Below are 17,006 nucleotides of genomic sequence, written 5' to 3' on the forward strand. Positions count from 1 at the left end.
TCTATATAAAGGAGTGAAGACTTAGAGAATGGAAAGACTCTACAACAATTTACAAGTGCCAAAACTTTGCTGAAATTGTTCTACATCAAAAGTTTACTTAGAATTTCTTATCAAAGTTCATATCTTAGAAATTCTAGAGTCTTAAGAGTCTGTATCTGATTTGTATTGTGAACACCACTGATTGTATATCAAGTGTTCAACTTCAAACAAATTTCTTTGTAATTATGTTTGAATAGAAGTCTCTTGCTTGCGTGCTTGAGCATAGGAAGTCTATTGATTTTGTTCTTGAGCATAGGAAATCTCTTGCAGTTGTGATTGAGTAAGTTTTAAGTCTCTTGCTAGTTTTAGCAGTGAGCAGTTGTAATCAGATATTACATTTTAGTGAACTCTCCTTGGAAGTGCAAGGGGGATAGGGCTACTTCCGGTTTGTGGAAGGAACCTGTATAATTGCTTTGTGTCTTTCTTCTCTCCCTCTCTCTATTTTTATCCGCTGCATTTAGAATCTGAACATCACTTCAAAAGCTGAAATTTATCTGCTTCTGATCAGTGAACTTCAGTAGGAGAAAACGAAGAAAAAGCTAACACAATTCAATCTCCCCTTCTTGTGTTTTTCTCACCTTCAAAGTAGCCTAGCTGCTAGAGAAATTCACCTTAAAGGTGAATAAGTGGGGTGTCCGGGGTTCGAACCTCGTCCCCTGCATATAATATGCATTATCCCTTACCAAGTGAGCTAAGTTCACAGGGACGGAAACTAATAATTTTTAAAACAACTGGAAACGTTTTTTGAGGGAAAACAAATGGAAAAGTGGAAGTTTTTTATTAATTAAAATGAGAATAATAATCATTTTACAATAGTTTTTAAAGGGATTCGAACTCAGAACTTTGAAGTTACATGACTAAGATCTTACCACAGTTATTTCACCTCCTTCAGTTTCACAATAATTATCAACTTTATTTATGTATTTATTTCACATAGATTAAAAAAGGTTGTAAATGAAAAAAAAATAGAAAATTTACCAAAATCAAATTAGTGGATTGACTAATATTGTAAATATAAAGTAGAAGATATTGGTCTCATATGTCTTAGCTTAATTAGCAAAAAATGCCAAAATTATTAGACCATACGTCATGATCGGGGTTCAAACGTTGACACCTCCACTTTATGTCTAAGTTTAGGATGACTTTGTCATTTTGTATATCTACCAAAAAAAGTATAAGATATTGATTTGATAATTATGCCCACAATATCCATTACTCTTTCAGTCAAATTTAAATTCAAGATCTTTAAAATTCACATGTATATAATATTACAATGAATTGCAAGTAATCTTCTTATTCCTAAACAAAGCTTTGTTGCCCTAATTTTAACCTAATATTTTAACCTAATATTTTAGCAACTTTTCCCTCCTTCAAAACCTAACCATATTTCCTAATTCCCCTCCTCCAAACTCTAACCATGATTTCCTAACTTCACTCCTCCTAAAACCTATCTAATTGATTTTCATAAACCATATCTCCTAACTCCCCTCCTCCAAACCCTCACCAATATATTTTAATCCTTTCTCCTAAAGCGAAATCTCTTTTTAAAACCATACCTTTCTCTTAAACCGAAATTTCTACCTATCTAATTGATTTCCATAAACCATATTTCCTAACTCCCCTCCTCCAAACCCTCACCAATATATTTTAATCCTTTCTCCTAAACCGAAATCTCTTTTTAAAACCATACCTTTCTCTTAAACCGAAATTTCTTAATCAACATGGCTTCCATACCTTTCAATCCCTTTCAATCTTTTGTAGGTCCGTTGGTGAAAAACCCTCTTTCCGATCTTAACAAAGCAATCAACAAGCTGAGACTGAAATACATATCATATTTCGTTGAATATGACATTGATGTTGTATGTGTTTTTTGCGAAATATACCTATTCTTAATTATTTGCATTCTATTTTATCAACGTTTGTGATGTTTTTGTTTGTTATTTTTTTAGGATGCAGTATACTTGCCAAACATGTTTGGCGGTGACTTCGGAGATCAAATTGGGCGCTATGCAATATTGATTGATAGGTTTCACAAGAGTATCCCCTACCCGGTTTTTGATCCCCCCTATGCATTTCCTTCTTGACAAGATGAATTTGCAAGCAACTTTCGATGACTATCTCCCCCCAATAACATCTCTTCTCGCTTATCGTCACAATATCACTGACATGGTTCTTGATTTCGAAAAAAAATTAACCGAGTATGATATTACTAAAGGTTGCATGGTATGATACACTTTTCGTGTCCACCTTAACTTCTTTTGTTCCTTTTCCGTTTAGTTGATATAAGTTACATGGATTTCTAATTTTGCAGATTCTACTTTACACCGGCAATGTTCCGCAGATGCTTGATACACTCTTAACAACTGTGAATATTATCGATGATTACGGTAACAGATGGGTTGTGAGCTAACTTTTGCAACTTTTCCTTATGAATACTTCAAGATAGGACGGCGTTGGAATAGGTTTGTGGAAGCTCGCAGGCTCCGTGAAGGTGTGAAGATCAGAGGGGGTGCTCCGATGGTTGGGTCACATGATACCATCTACCTTGATGTTATTTACAATTAGTCCATGTTTAGATAAATTGTGCAACACCATTCCACTTTGAATTTTAAGTTTTAGTTTCTTAGAGTTTTGGAAGCATCTAATTTTTTATCTTTGAATTTAGCAAATGTCCCTTGAATTTCATAAATAATTTAGCCTTGCTTGCTTTGATTTTTGATTTATATATTTGTGTTTGTGCTGCTCAAACAATTTAGTAACGTGAATTTTGATAACAAGGGAAACTTATATGTGTGTGTATGTTTTTGTGTTGCCGAATCAATTTAGTAGCATAGTTGTGTTACTGAAGCATTTTGGTAGCATAGCTTTTAGTAACATTATTAGTAACAATTACTACCTTTTGCTGACACTTTTAGTAACATTATTACTAACAATTACTAATCCTAATCTCTAAAATATGTTTTGGGTGGAAACAAACTAAAATCCTAATCCTAATTTCTCTCATTCAAGTAACTAAGAGATTTCATCCACATCTCTAAAGTAACTTTTTGGTGAAAACAAACTAAAACTCTTATTTCTCTCATTCAAATAATTACGGGATTTTATCCACATCTCTAAAATATGTTTTGGGTGGAAACAAACTAAAAATCTTAATTCCTCTCATTCAAGTAACTACTAAAGATTTCATCAACATCTCTAAAATATTTTTTAGGTGGAAACAAACTAAAATTATAATCCTAATTTCTCTCATTCAAGTAACCAAGAGATTTCATCCACATCTCTAAAGTAACTTTTTGGTGGAAACAAACTAAAATCCTTATTTCTCTCATTCAAATAAGTAGGGGATTTCATCCACATCTCTAAAATATGTTTTGGGTGGAAACAAACTAAAATCCTAATCCTAATTTCTCTCATTCAAGTAACTAAGAGATTTCATCCACATCTCTAAATTAACTTTTTGGTGCAAACAAACTAAAATCCTTATTTCTCTCATCCAAATAATTAAGGGATTTCATCCACATCTCTAAAATATATTTTGGGTGGAAACAAACTAAAAATCCTAATTCCTCTCATTCAAGTAACTAATAAAGATTTCATCCACATCTCTAAAATATGTTTTGGGTGGAAACAAACTAAAATCCTAATCCTAATTTCTCTCATTCAAGTAATTAAGAGATTTCATCCACATCTCTAAAGTAACTTTTTGGTGGAAGCAAACTAAAATCCTTATTTCTCTCATTCAAATAAGTAGGGGATTTCATCCACATCTCTAAAATATGTTTTGGATGGAAACAAACTAAAAATTCTAATTCCTCTCATTCAAGTAACTACTACACATTTCATCCACATCTCTAAAATATGCTTTTGCGAGTCAACTATGGTAATTCTTAAGTCAAAAAAAATGTCCCATCAAAAATATTAATTTCATTTTATTCATATTAATCTTTATCCAAAAATCTTGGGCATAATTTTATTCCACTTCAACTACATCCCTTTGTTCTGCGCCCCCTCCCTATTTACATGCCAATTCTTAAGTAAAACAAAGTGCCCCATCAACAATATTAATTTCATTTTATTCATATTAATCTTTATCCTAAAATGTTGGCCACTTCCTAATTTTGTTCCACTATTTTGTGCTTATCCTGATAACTAATACTCTTTATTGCTCAACCGGCATATCCTACTAACACGTATTGCACCTTTTTCCTATAAATATATCATAACCTATTAGCCAAACCATCTCAATCTAAATAAGCATCCTCTTTCTTGGAAAGGAAAAAACAAGCCAATGATGTCTTCCAAATACACTCCAATCTCAGCTGTTTCTGGAGGAAGAAAGAATCTCAAGATGTGTGTGCAAGTTGCTCACATTTGGCGCCAAAGAATACCATTATTGAACAGGTTAATGATTATGTGTTAGACTTGATTCCTGGTGAAGAAAAAAATATATTTGAGTTACGATACACCTTATCATAAAAACATAGATGGTGACGCAGTAGATGACATCCACACTCCTGAATTCCTCAACACCATTGTGGCGTCTGGATTGCCAAATCATCGGTTGCGACTGAAAGTAGGAGCACCTGTCATGTTACTCAGGAACATGGATCAAAGTTTGGGCTTATGTAACGGTACGAGATTGATCATTACAAAGATGAGAAAATTTGTGCTCGAAGGACGGGTAATATCTGGTTCTAATATCGGTGAGAAGGTGTTTATTCCAAGGTTATCGCTAACACCATCTGATAATAGAATTCATTTCAAATTTAAACGAAGGTAGTTTCCGATATCTGTCTCATTTGCAATGACTATTAACAAGAGTCAGGGTCAGTCGCTAGAACATGTTGGTGTCTACCTACCGTCTCCTATTTTTTCACATGGACAGTTGTACGTCGCAATATCACGAGTTACATCGAGGGGTGGTTTAAAAATATTGATTAATGACGACGACGGCGATGATACCGATGTTGCATCAAATGTGGTCTACAGAGAAGTTTTCTGTAATGTGTAGGACTTTTTTGTGTACTATTCATTTTCTTACTTGCTGAAACTATTTGCATGTCAACGAACTTCAATTTCCCTTTCAAAATTATATGTTATTTTAAAGTAACAGGAACTACGTACTAGAATTATGGAACAATAACAAAGTCTTTGGTATTGACATTTTGCTTTGATTCACAAATTTTTTTAAATTCACGCGAACTACAGTGTCTTATTTTTTCAATGAATATTATCTTTTTTAAATGACACGTGCGTTAGCACGGGTCAATGGTCTAGTGTAATAAACTATATATGACCTGTGCGGCAGCACGGGTAGACGACCTAGTTATTCCTAGTTAACACTCAAATTAACACTTAAAACCCTAATTTTACTTTTTTAGGCGCCAATCAGTACTAGCCATTGGATCATAAGCGCTAATCAATCCAGACCGTTAGATCATTGTAATTAGGGTAATTAGTATATCAGCCGTTGATCAAATCTCACTCCATCACTCCTTGAAAATTGAAACACACGCATATAGGAAAACAAAACAGCTGAGGTTATTACCGATGCAAACTCTACAGAGCCCCATATGCTTCCCTCTTCTTCTCCCTCCGTCACATCTTCAATCTCCGGTTGGAAACAATTTTGTTCAGAAGCTTTGATTTGTGGTTTCTTCTCATGGTTTCTTGAACCCTTCTTCATCATCCTTTCCTCACCTTCTTCCCCTACCCCCGTATCACCACCATCATCCATGGCGGCACCAACTTTGGTCGTTTTGTCTCTACTGCAACCGTCTCTGATCGACGCCGCGGTTCCTGGTTCAATCCCCGACGACTCTCAGTTCTCGGCGTGCTTCCTTCTTTCGCCTTGATTCTTATCGTCGATGTACTCGCTGAAGTTTTTGTTGATTTTCTCATGCGTTTTACACATGCCCGTGTAACCACGACGTACTTTGGTGTTATGAAGGAAGCTTTTGAGTCTGTTGGAGCTTTGTTTATCACGGTGAGTTTTGTTTATTTTTAATTTTTTTTTTAAAGAGGTAATAAGTCTTAGTTCTTATTTATATTTAATCCTTTTTTTTTTTGTAATGAAGCTACTGCAACACAACTAGTTGATTAAGAACATGGTTCAAGCAAATTAGGGGAATTTGATTGCTAGGGCTTTTTCAAAAAATTGTATGGGTGCATGAGATTCATTCAAGTCTGTGTTGACGCTGTTTCAATATTTGACCGCAACTCTAACACAATACGTTATCTCTTTGGTAAAATGGTAGGAATCAATATTTTTTCTATAGGCTAAAATATGGTGTTAGTCCTTGCAAATATGTCTCGTTTTAGTTTTAGTCCCTGTAAAATAAAATTTTTGTTTTTGATCCCTGCAAAAATTTTTTGTTTTTTAAAATAGTCCCTGACCCCATTTTTGTGATGATTTGCATACGTGGTATATGATAACTGAACCGATTTTGTAGTTTTTGGTCCGTCTCTGCAAAATATTTTGTTTTTTAAAAAAGTCCCTGCAAAATTTGTAATCATTATATAATGAAAATTTGATTGTTCAGAAATTAAATATGACAATTAGTTTTCAAAGCTTGCTGGAATTTGATTTGGTTATTTTAAAATATTAGCTTAAATTGATTGACATATCATATATTATGAAAATTTGATTGAAATTCTAATTGTTGTTTTGTTTCATTGTTCTTGAGAATGTAATTTTCCCATTTCACATTGGTGGTTCATTTTATTTATTTATTTGTTCCTGAGAATGTAATTTTCCCATTTCACATTGGTGGTTCATTTTATTTATTTATTTGTTTCTTTACTTGAATTTATGATAGATTGTGTGGTTCATTTGTTTTGACAGCATACAACTTCTGACATGTGACAAAATGTATGAAGTACGGTTCAAACCTGTTGTGAAGGCAGCCATTAGAGATATTTCAAAACAGGAGAAATAGGAATGTGATGCTTTGGCAGTGCCCAATTTAGTATCATTTATAGTCATTCACTTTTGTTAGTACTACAAGTCATTCACTTCGATGAATGCTACTTTGCATTTTAACTGTTTGACAAAAGGATCATTAGAACTTAGTCGAGGTCTTCTCTTTGCATTTCTTAAATCAAGATATGGAATAGATAATAGCTCTCATTATGCCTGAAATTTAAAACTTATTGTTTTTTCTCCTCCAATTTTTGAATTTAACAATGACGGTGTACCATTGCAGAGTTCCTTGGCAAAATAAAGGCCTTATTTGAAGATTTTCTTTTGTCCTTTTATTTGTGGACTCGCCGGGTAAGTTTATAAATTTTTCATTTTTTTCTGGTTGCATTGATAGATTGAGCTGAGCTATAGATAGGGTGATTGAGCATGGTTGAGTACATGATTGTTAATGCCATGTTATTTCTATCCTTGATGAATAATGTCAAAACTCTGAAGTTACTCCTACATATCTTGACCTATTTATACTCTTAGCATTTGAATATGTCAACATAAAATCACATTTTTTATCAGCTCCCTTAGTGGGATAAACCTATATAACACGGCAAGAATGGCAATGCTTGGTTGTAGCCAACACACTGGATGTTTCTATTTTTAGGTTGTCATACTTTTTTCATAAGTATGTTTACACATAAAAACCAAATCACACTATCACGTAGTATTTATTCGTTCATGTAATAGTGTTCTTATTGAATGAGTGTTCTTATTATAGTCATTGAATGTATCAATATTGCAAATTCATACCCAAGTGCCTCTTTTATTTATAATAGCTTATCCTTTTTTGCATAATTTGAATTATTGTTATTTGGAACTCTCCTTTTCTATGATTTATTTTAAGCCACTTTTAGAACCTATATTTGATTAGTTAACTGCTGCCAATAATATGCTTTCATGTGCTTATTGATTGGTGTCTTATGCCTGCATGTATCTTTCTATCTCAATAGATCATTTTAAATTTGAAGTTTGAAATAGAAAGATGTTTGAAATTTATGTATGGTAATTGGCAAGCTTAATAAAGCATTGTCCATGAATTCTTTACTACCCTCCTCTTTCTGTTTATTTCAATTTTTCCCTTTATTTTTGCTTCTAATTATTTTATTTCAATGATATCATTAATTCCTTTGGTTAGTCCTAAGCTGAGTATATCGAGCACTTCGATTTGTTCGATTATCAGATATGCATTTCAAGATTTCAATTTGGGCTGGCTGGGGGGAGACTGCCTATGTTGCTGCTGTTACACTCAGGTTGTTGAACGTGTGTATCAGCAGTTGTGATTGCCAGCTGCACTGATTGATCAAGTCTTTAGGAGAATTTGTTTTAATATTTTAGTTTTTAAATTAGCTAATAAAGTAGTGGCTAAAGATTAGGAGTTAGTTACTCAGCATTTGTTAATGTTTTTATTTAAGTCACAACTTTGTATTTTGGTAGCAGTTTTTTATTCAATAAAGCTTCAGTTTTTCCTTTCCTATTTTATGAGTTACGTATAAACACCAACAGATTGGTATCTAGAGCCATCTTCTTAGAGGGACTTGTGAGTGAAGTGAGTGAAACCCACCATAAAAGCTTAAACACTACCTTTCATTTCATCAATCAGATGGATTCTGAAACATCCTACAAAGCTCTACCATTACCTGTGTTTGATGGTGAAAACTATCATATATGGGCAGCAAGAATAGAGGCATACTTAGAGGCAAATGACCTCTGGGAAGCTGTTGAGGAGGACTACGAAGTTCTTCCTTTGTCAGACAATCCAACAATGGCTCAGATAAAAAATCACAAGGAAAGGAAAACAAGAAAGTCAAAAGCAAGAGCTACTTTGTTTGCTGCTGTCTCAGAAGAAATCTTCACCAGAATTATGACCATCAAATCAGCATTTGAAATATGGAATTTCCTTAAAACTGAATATGAAGGAGATGAAAGAATTAGGGGAATGCAAGCGCTTAATTTGATTAGAGAATTTGAGATGCAAAAGATGAAGGAGTCTGAAACAATTAAAGAGTATGCAAATAAACTTATTAGCATTGCTAACAAAGTAAGATTGCTTGGTTCTGAATTGTCTGATTCAAGAATAGTTCAGAAAATACTCGTGACTGTCCCTGAAAGATTTGAAGCAACCATCACTTCCTTGGAAAATACCAAGGACATGTCAAAGCTTACCGTGGCGGAGCTTGTAAATGCTATGCAGACCCAAGAACAAAGAAGAATGATAAGGTCTGAAGGTTCAGTGGAAGGAGCATTACAAGCTAAATTAAAAATCAACAAAGGAGAAAAGAGCATGGGAAATAAGTATAAGAAGAGTTTCAACAAACAAGAAGCAGTTGGAAGCACTAGCTACAAAAATGAAGAAAAAAATAGAGAATTTCCTCCTTGCAAGTATTGTGGAAAATTCGGTCATCCTCCTTTCAAATGTTGGAGAAGACCTGATGTGAAGTGTGACAAGTGCAACAAACTTGGGCATCACGAGAGAATTTGCAGAAGCAATTTTCAACAAAGTAATGAGGCTCAAGCTGAAGATCAAGAAGAAGAAGAAGAAGAAGAGGAAGAGCAGTTGTTTGTAGCAACATGTTTTACAAGCAGTAGCTCAAGTGAATGTTGGCTAGTGGATAGTGGTTGTACCCATCACATGACCCATGATAAAGAAATATTCAGAGAGCTGGACATATCACAAATATCAAAAGTCAGAATCGGTAATGGTAAACTGATTGCTATTGAAGGAAAAGGAACCGTGGCCATTGAAAGTTGCACAGGTACAAAGCTAATTTCTGATGTTTTATATGTACCTGAGATTGATCAAAACTTGTTGAGTGTGGGTCAATTACTTGATAAAGGATTTAAAGTCATCTTTGAAAATAAGCAATGTTTGATCAAAGATGCCAATGATAAGGTAATTTTCAGCATTAAAATGAGAAGCAAAAGTTTTTCATTTGATCCAATGAAGGAGGAGCAAATAGCTTATCCAGCTATTGTTAATAGTACAGAGATATGGCACAAAAGATTAGGCCATTTTCATCATGCAGCAGTGTTGAATTTGCAAAGAAAGAATTTGGCTCAAGGTTTGCCTCACTTAGATGCTGAATTACCAAGCTGCAAGGCATGTTAGTATGGTAAGCAAGTAAGATTACCGTTCACGCAAGCAACCTGGAGAGCAACAGAGAAGCTGCAACTGATTCACACAGATCTGGCTGGACCGCAAAGAACAACTTCACTTAATGAGAGCAAATACTACATTGTCTTTATAGATGATTACACCAGAATGTGCTGGATTTATTTTCTCAAGTCCAAGTCAGAGGTTGCTGGGGTATTTTGGAGATTTAAGAATTGGATTGAAAAACAAAGTGGCTGTGTGATTCAAGTTGAGGTCTGACAATGGCACTGAGTACACATCAACACAATTCACTATGTTCTGTGAGGAGGCAGGCATTGAGCATCAACTTACAGCTCCTTACACCCCTCAACAAAATGGAGTGAGTGAAAGGAAGAACAGGACAATAATGGAAATGGTCAGATGCATGCTTCATGAGAAAGGGTTGCCTAAGGAATATTGGGCAGAGGCTGCAAGCACAGCTGTATTTTTACTTAACAGACTTTCCACCAAAGCAGTAGACGGAAAGACTCCTTTTGAAGCTTGGGATGTGCAGTTCATGGAGAATGAGCAGTGGAACTGGAATGATACAGAAAATAAGCCAATAGCTGATCCTTTGCAAAATCCAGATGAGTTAGTTGATGATCCTCTTGTAAGAGGTACCAGATTGCTTTCTGATGTTTATGAAAGATGCAATGTTGCAGTACTTGAACCTGCAGGATATTGGGATGCAAAAGAAGATCCCAAATGGAGGGCTGCAATGCAGGAGGAGCTTACCATGATTGATAAAAACCAGACTTGGAAACTTGTTAAAAGGCCTGAGCACAAAAGAGTCATAGGGGTGAAGTGGGTGTTTAGAACAAAGCTAAACGCAGATGGATCAATCAACAAGCATAAAGCCAGATTAGTGGTTAAAGGGTATGCTCAAATTTTTGGAGTAGATTTCTTTGATACATTTGCTCCAGTTGCAAGGCAAGATACTATTAGAATGTTGTTAGCTATTGCAGCACAAAAGGGATGGAAAATATGTCATCTTGATGTCAAGTCAGCATTTTTAAATGGATTTCTAGAGGAAGAAATATATGTTGAGCAACCTGAAGGTTTTGTTGTGAAAGGGCATGAAGATAAGGTCTATCTATTGAAGAAGGCCTTGTATGGCTTGAAACAAGCTCCAAGAGCTTGGTACAGCAAGATTGATGAGTACTTAGTGCAGTTAGGCTTTGTTAAAAGTCTAAGTGAATCCACTTTATATATCAAAGGTGATGAAGCTAATTTTTTGGTGATCTCTTTATATGTTGATGATCTCCTAGTTACTGGCAGCAGTGCTGAACTGATTCAACAGTTCAAGGATGATATGATGCAAGTGTTTGAGATGTCAGACTTGGGAGAAATGTCTTATTTCCTTGGCATGGAAGTTAAGCAGAAAAATGGTGATATATTCATCTGTCAAAGGAAGTATGCAAAAGAGATGTTAAAGAAATTCAATATGGATTATTGTAAAAGCATGAGCACTCCTATGTGTCCAAAGGAGAAGCTATGCAAGGATGTTGAAGAAGAACAAATGGATGAAACACTCTACCGAAGTTTAATTGGCTGCTTAATGTATCTTACAACTACAAGACCAGATATTTTGTATGCTGTAAATGTTCTTTCAAGATTCATGAACTGTGCTAAAGAATCTCATTTCAAAGGAGCAAAAAGAGTGTTGAGGTATGTCAAGGGAACCTTAAATTATGGCATTAAGTTCTGTCGATCGGAAAAATTCAAGTTGCAAGGTTACTCCGATAGTGATTGGGCAGGATCTTTAGATGACATGAAAAGCACTTCAGGCTACTGTTTTAGTTCTGGGACAGGGATATTCTCTTGGAGTTCAAAAAAACAAGAAATTGTTGCACAATCAACAGCTGAAGCAGAGTTTATTGCAGCCACAGCAGCTGTTAATCAGGCCTTGTGGCTAAGAAAAGTTCTAACTGATTTACATTTAGAGCAAAAGGAAACTACTGAGGTAATGGTGGACAACCAGGCAGCCATTGCCATCTCCAAAAATCCTGTCTTTCATGGTAAAACAAAGCATTTTAGTATTAAATTATTTTTCCTCAGAGATGTCCAAAAGGATGGTGATGTGTGTTTGAAGTACTGCAAGACTGAAGACCAACTGTCAGATATCTTTACAAAAGCTCTTCCAAAAGGCAGGTTTGAGTTACTAAGGGAGAAACTTGGAATATCCAACTACTGATACAAGGAGGAGTGTTGAATGTGTGTATCAGCAGTTGTGATTGCCAGCTGCACTGATTGACCAAGTCTTTAGGAGAATTTGTTTTAATATTTCAGTTTTTAAATTAGCTAATAAAGTAGTGGCTAAAGATTAGGAGTTAGTTACTCAGCATTTGTTTTTATTTAAGTCACAGCTTTGTATTTTGATAGCAGTTTTTTATTCAATAAAGCTTCAGTTTTTCCTTTCCTATTTTATGAGTTACGTATAAACACCAACACAGGTGCTGGTTTTGTGGTCTGGTGTAGTGTCTGTTAGGGGAGAGGCAGTGTTTTTGGTTTTTGGTGTAGGCTAGCAGCTGTTGTCCTTGCTTTTCGGTTGTTTTCATGTTTTTCCTTTTCCTGATTTGCTGTCTTGGCCTTTGTATCAGATTGCTCCCTTACCATTTTAGGTACTGCTTGTGTCGGGGCCGGTTTATATACGATTGTTTGTGACTGTTGGCAGATTTTCATTTCGTAGAGACTTCTTGGATGGACAACACTTAATTGGTGGAGAGATGATGCCAAATTTTATAGTGATTTATGATTTTAGTATGTTTTTATTTTTTGGATCTCAGTTAATACTAATGATAGATTTTTTATGTTTGTATACCTGTATTTTTGTCATAACACTGATAATAATGATGCTTAATGTTTGTTCCGTTTCTGAGGTTTAAAGCAAGGTATTTTTTGAAATTTGATAATGATTATAGCAACTATTATAAATTATCTTCATGGTTAAGGCAAAAGTTTACAATAGTTGAAATAAAAAACATGTCCATATACAAAAATTTAAAAGCACTACTTTATATTCCAACTTTGTAGACTCACTAAAATTGTTTTTGGTTTGAGGTCTAAAGTGATATTTTCTTAAACCAATTTTCATTCCAAGTTTACTATCTCTTTGTTTTTTGGATATGTAGACGAAAATGCAAGTGTCACTTTAAACTCAGACACATAATTTTTGTATGCATGCAATTTTATTGTACGCGTGAGGATGTTGGTCATACATGGTGGCTAAAGCTGTTTTGTGTTTTCTTATAGATGAAATATGTACATTGGTATGTTCAACGTGAATTGGCAGCTTTCAAATTGAACCATATTGACACATCTACGTTGATATCATGCTTTACATTCCATTTGTTAACTTCCCATGCGGTTTGGAGGCTAAGGTAGCAGTCATTGTTGTTGATGTTATATCGAGATCCTAAGGAACATCATCAACTTGGAATTGATATCATTAGGCATTGCAATAGTGTATGTTTCAAAAATGTTTAACTATGTATAATGTTTCCAAGTGCAATTAAACTTACGGATGAGAGATGCTTATTTTTACTTATGGACAAGGAAAAGCTTATTTAAAAAAACATAGTGTTTCTAATCTTTCGCATATAAAATTATAATGAATTGCAAGTAATGTACTAAACTATATATGACCCGTGCTGCCGCACGGGTAGACGATCTAGTATATATATATATATATATATATATATATATATATATATAGAGAGAGAGAGAGAGGAGGGATATTTTGACTCCAAGAGTAACTCTTTTGAGTTACTCCAAATCACATCCCTCCATTTAGTTTTAATCTAACCATCCTAATTGATTATTAAATCATCTTTAATGATCAAGTAGTACTAAATCATTGCCTCAACATATGCGTAGAAGAAGTAGCGTCTTCTTCCTCCCATGCAGATCTTAAGAAGCAATGATTTGAATATGAATTAATTAAATTCATTGATAAGTTCAGTTTTTTTTGATAAATTTCACATCTTTGTTTTTATGCTGCAAAAATTATGAATTACAGTGTTTGCCACATTTATACCCAACCATCTCACCTCACCTCTCCAACCAGAATTTTCCACAATAATTTAAGTTTGAGAATTCTATTTATTCAAATTTGAGAATTCTATGTTATTCAAAGATAAGGAGGATAAAATTATTGGAATCTAAAAATAATGTCGAAAGTCGCTAGATTTTTATGGAGTCCAAATTCTTTGTGGGAATCAAAGGGCATAAAATAGAGATCTTGTAGACATAAAATTGAAATCCAAAGCCAATTTTGTTCATGACTATTGTTAATCTTTGAGAACATATGTGCAAGGATCGAGAAAAAAGACCCAAACAACGTATTCATTTTTCTTAGTGACGCAGCAACAAGGAAGCGATGTAGAGGATAATAGTGCGTGATCATGAAGATGATTTAATAATTAATTAAGGATCATTGGATTAAAACAAAATAGAGGGATGTGATTTAGAGTAACTCAAAAGAGTTACTCTTGGAGTCAAAATATCCTTCCTCATATATATATATATATATATATATATATATATATATATATATATATATAGGGGGTTTGCTACAACACACCCACTAATTTTTATGTGGGAGTGTTTTAGCAAAGCTACACCTTAGGGTGTATTTAACCATTTTTTAGTTATTCATTTGCTAAAATACTCCTTCTAAAAAATAAGTGGGTGTATTCTAGCAAATGCCTATAGGATTTGTTAGAACACACCCACTTATTTTTTTAGAAGGTGTGTTATAGTAACATACACCTTAAGGTGTATTTATTAACTTTTTAGTTATAACTTGCTAAAACACTCCAACATAAAAACTAGTGGGTGTGTTCTAGCAAATTCTATATATATATATATATATATATATATATATATATATATATATATATGAGAGAGAGAAAGGATTCATCGATTTTAAGAGTAAGTAAGTGTAGAGTTACTCCTAATCATGATCCTTCATTTTAATAGTAATTAATGGCTGTAATTAACTTATAATAATTGCTACACTGAGGATTAATTTGTACTTCTTTCAAGTTCAACTACGATACATAGGGTCATTGCTTCATCCCAAAACACAAATACGGTGTTATATGCCATTAACAAGGTTGCATCAATCAATTGTAAATAATGGTAAGTTAACAAAAAGAAAATGAAAAAGATGACATGAAGAAAGGAGGAAAGTCGTATATTGTTTCTAATTACTAAATCAACAAGGTCAAATTGAGTAAATTGAGAACTGTGAAATTGAGACTGGTGAAATTGAGATAAAAGGAGGAACCTATTAAAATTGAAGAATGAAAGATTGTTGAAGGTTGAACGAGAGAACCATAGAAGAATCAAGGAAGGTTGTGCATGTCGTTGGACTTGAAAGGAGTACAAAACTCTCAAAAGGAGGAGTACAAAACTCTCACCATAACAATTACTCCCTCCGTTCTTTTTTAAGTATCACTTTTAAAAAAAATTTGTTTCTATTTAACTGTCACTTTCAAAATTCAATGCAACAATAAATGTTGTTTTACCAACATTACCCTTAGTTATTTATTACAGAGAGAGAAATATATTAAATAAGATATTAAACGACTAAGGCTATTATAGTAAAAGTATAAATTATTGTATAAGAAAATGTAACATTTATTGAGTGTCTTGGTTTGTGTAAAATGTCAAAAAGTGACCGTTAAAAAGGAACGGAGGTAGTATTATAAATTAATCACATTCATTAATTACTATTAAAATGAAGGGTCATTATTTAGAGTAACTTTTTACACTTATGTTTGGAGTTTCTCTGTGTGTCTCTGTGTGTGCACGCACGCCAGATTTTTTTCTTAAATAGAGAAGGTCTAGACTTTTTAGCTTAAAAGGTCAGACCACATACCATTCAAAAAGCCTCTTTAGCCTATTAGGCCGACCTATTTAAGTAAACATGAATAATTTTATTTTTTTTGAAGGGATGAATAACATTATTTATATATTATATTTTGTAATTTGAATTAAAAAATAAATTTGTTAACTTTTTTAGTAATTTAAGCTTATTAATATACATTAATTTTTTCATATATAAATGTATTTTTTTTAGGGAATATAAATGTATTATTATAAACTAGAATTGAAATATGATACAAAATTTTGTCAAATTCCCTAAAATCTCATGTTGATTATCAAAAGAGAGTTTAATTTAATTGATCTATTAGTTCGCTAGTCTATTTAAACTTAGATCACATTGCTTATTTAAAGATGTTCATAAGATATAAACTTTTAAACATGCTAGCAGATCATATCAGACTTTCAGAAGGTTAGACTCAGGCCTAAAAAGTAGGCATATGATAGGCCGCAAGACAAACTTAGACTTTAAAAAAGATTGACAGGTCAGACTTAGACCTTCTAAAGCTTAACTCGACCTAACCTATTCTCACACATATGTGCGTGGATATGTGTGTCACATATGTGCGTGGATATGTGTGTCATTAACTAAATATCTCACATTCTTTCTTTCACTTTCTTTCTATTTTCACTTGTACCAAACAACTCAAAAATCATCACACTTTTTACCCTCATTCATTTCTTCAACAATGTTTCCTTTTACTTTCTTTCCTATCACTTTTCCTTCCAATCCAAACAAAGCAAAAATATATTTGACTAAAATAAAATGTACTTGAGTGAGATAATTGAAAATTTATAATTATAAAGAATTCAAATTATTTAATTAAACTATATTAATTTTCAAATTATTTTGTCTCCAAATGGTAATAAGAAAAGAGAGTAGGTGATTGACTAAAAATAAATGATTGACTTAACTGTTCGAGGTCATTGACGAGCTCTAGCGCGAATTGATAAGTCGCACCAATCAGGTGAATC

Source organism: Medicago truncatula, chromosome 8 (assembly GCF_003473485.1).
Source record: "Medicago truncatula cultivar Jemalong A17 chromosome 8, MtrunA17r5.0-ANR, whole genome shotgun sequence".
Lineage (NCBI taxonomy): Eukaryota > Viridiplantae > Streptophyta > Magnoliopsida > Fabales > Fabaceae > Medicago > Medicago truncatula.